We start from the raw sequence: 3,438 nt of genomic DNA on the forward strand, positions 1-3,438 counted from the left end.
CAGGAATGCTGGAGACATCAGATCCATCAGATCTAGGTTCAGGCAAAATTTACTGAGTCAGTGCCTTATCCTGGCACTGACAATAAGTTTCATCTGTGTAATTATTTGGATTGGAGAGGCATTTTTTCGTCATTAATATTTTTTAAATGCAGTGCATTTCAGATGCTTGTTCATGTTGTCCCTGTCATTTGGGTGATCCTGTTATAAAATCTTTTAATAGGTTGTTAGGTAAAACTTTCAGTATCCTAACTGGGTCCATTACTCTCCTATGCAGTTGTCTGAGTGATCTGATCAGGAAGTTAATTTGTAACCTGAGGATAGATAGAGGGAGGTCTTTGCTCCTTTGCAGGGCTGATGTAGAATCCTGAAGTTGTATGACAACAGAGTCTGCTGCAGAGAAAAGTCCAAAAGGAGTTCAGTAATATAGTCCTCATTTGCTTTAAGTTCAAAGGAAAATTCATTGCACTAGAAACAAATGACTCCTCTGCAGGAGATCCAGTGCTTTGTTTCTAAATGGCACACAGCTCACTTGAAACACCTCTTTGCAAATGTAGGAGCTTTGCCCTCTTTCCAGGATGTAAAGGACCATTGAAATAAAAGGCCTATGAAGACAGCTGTTAAGCTGCATTCAGAGTCAGGCACTTAAATGCTACATATTAGACCAAAGACACTGCTGAGAACTGAAAGTGTTTTCGAAATTGTCCTTTCTGCACTACAGAAAATAATTTTAATTTATTATTAAAACAACAACCATGATTAAAATAGAACATTTGTGGAAGTCAGATATACAAAGATCTTGAAAACATCAGCAGCTCTTCCAGAGTACTGAAGTAGAAGAAAAAACTCTGGGAAAAAAAAAAAAACACAACAAAAGTAAATGTGTTTGTTTTGTTTTGTTGGGTTCTTTTAAAATGTCTTGTGACATACGTAGATTTGATCTAAACAATCAACGTATGGATAGTTTAAGAAAGACTGAGTGGCCAAGGCGAGACATTGCCTTTTAAGAACAATGATTCTTGTTTTTTGCTGTTGTATACTTGTATTTGCTCTCATCAAGATAGTTTGTTTAAAAATACATTAATGAAATGGGAAAGACCTAAAAGACAATGATCATATCACACATCACATCTTTAAATCACCTTGAACAGATAATCAGAGCAACATTTCTTTTTTAAGTGCAGGAGTTGTCTTGTAGAGCTTGGACGTAGTCTGAGTTGATGAATGGGAGAGGATTTTTACCAGCAGAATTGCTGAAGCATTCTTAACATGAGATTTATTTTCTTCAGTGTAGGAGACAGAAAGCAAGGCATCTAGCCTAGCCTACTCATTCAACCTTTCGAGGTATCTTCAAAGTTCAACCTCACCCATACTAATGTATCCATTTGAGTTAGGTTGGTACCTATCACCTACTACCAACCAAAGGCAGAGCACGAAAAATTATCTTTATCTGAACTAACAGTGTAATCTCTGGTCACTCAGAACCGGTCTGGAATATCTTTTTGCATTTTCTGATAAGTCTGTCCTAAGTGTCATTGAAAATAGAAATCAGGAATTTTGAAGGTTTGAAAGTTTGTCATTTTGAAATCAGTTTTCCTCACAAATAATTACATCTTCAGCAGTAATTTCAAAGGTGATTAAGGCAATTTCTATTATAAGTATTTTCAAGAGAAAGCTTTTCATTGCCCCATTCTGAGAGGTGCTACTTTCTCCATTTTTCTCACTACTTTGCCATGTTAACACACGAAAGCCTCAGTTATACCTAACTAATCAGAAAGTCTGTGTTTATCCTATCAAGCACATGAACAATGTCATGTGAGAAGTCACAGAATGAAGTCAGCTCCAAATATCAGATAACAAAGTGCTGTTAGTTCATGAGTTCACAGAGTAAAAACCACGGGATTGATGCAACTTGCAGTTTGTCTGTTCTGCGAGTTCTGCAAGACTGAATATGCTGAATAGATAAAATTTACAGAATTATCCACTTTTGTCTATTTTTGTAATTTTTCCACTTCACTTATGGACTCAGTTCTGCTGGAGTCCCTGCTTACTTTCTCTATAGGGTTGTTGCTTGCCATACCACAGTTATGGACACCATGAGTAAAACCTAAAAAAGCTATGTGTTTATTCATATGATATTTACCACTTGCATAAAGGATATTCTGTACATGTTAAAGATAGAAAAAATTGGAGTATATTAATCTAGATGTATATGAATCTAGATGTACTTCCAGATTTTAATGATCTTGCAGTCAGGGAATCTTTACTGTTTGAGGCTTGCTCTTAGTCAATATCTGTTAACAAAGAAGGCAATATTGGGTATTTCCATCACAGTTTTGGTATTTTTTCTAAGAAAGTTATCATGTGTTTCCATATTAAGCTAAGAAGTTCACTTGTTCAGACCCCTTTGTTCAGCAAGAGTTTTAAGGCAGGAGTTCAATTCCCTGGCCAAATGAGTATCTTCTCTGAAAGAAATGTATGCCTTTTCAAGGCTAACACACAGCAGGATAAACTCATTTAAGTTCCAAAAGAGAACATGGAGACTGATAATAGGACAGGGAAAAGATATGACTGCATGAATCAATTATGTTTGTTCCTCACTTTTTACTTCAGGTCACAGCTTAATAGCTTATACTAGCTGTTCAGTTGTTTTCTTTTCAATAGATGTGTTTAAGAGTTTGTGAACAGTATGTGAACGCAGGTGAGAATAGGTTGTTAGATGTTTCTTTTAAGTCTTGGGTTGTCAAAAATTTTCTTTCCTTTAAGTTCAGGGTGTTAGACAATGCATTGCAACTGTTAGTAACTCCCCTCCCACCTCTTCTGTACGATCTTATTAATGTTTCTCTTCAAGAAAAAGATGGTACAGTTTGGTACCATGGTGACAGCTGTCTCCTGCTATTTCTTTTAGAATCCTTTAGAACAGTTATGTGGTTCACTTATTAACCTAAGGCATCCACTGGAGGTAATGATGGGAATGAAAGAATAAATCAGAAACCATGAGCAATGAAAAGCTTGTGTTTGGCACTCCAGTCATACTGTTGAGAGAAAATCTACAGTCATTTCTGCAGGTAAGGAATCAAGATTCAGGCCTGTAGGCTGCACAGGTGTATGAGTTTGAACAGGAAGCATCCATAATTACTGTAATAATAATGCAATGTCAGTGGGCCTCTAGCATGTTTTGACTGTCTACTTGTCTCATGCATCCTCTGAACTATACCTTAGTGATACCAGCAGGGAGTTAGAATAGCTGTTTAAAATTCTCCTAATATAAAATGCAAATGCTTATTCATAATTTTTTGCTTCCACTTTTACACTGTTGCAGCCCTACTGAAATAACAAGAGTGTAGAGGGTAGATTTTCCCAGTGACACCAATTTCCAGTGTTTGCAGAGCCATTGGAATATATAGGCTCTTCAAGGTAACAGCAAAAGTCATAGGGAAA

This window comes from Chaetura pelagica, unplaced genomic scaffold, assembly GCF_000747805.2.
Source record: "Chaetura pelagica isolate M959 unplaced genomic scaffold, ChaPel_1.0 scaffold104, whole genome shotgun sequence".
Classification (NCBI taxonomy): Eukaryota; Metazoa; Chordata; class Aves; order Apodiformes; family Apodidae; genus Chaetura; species Chaetura pelagica.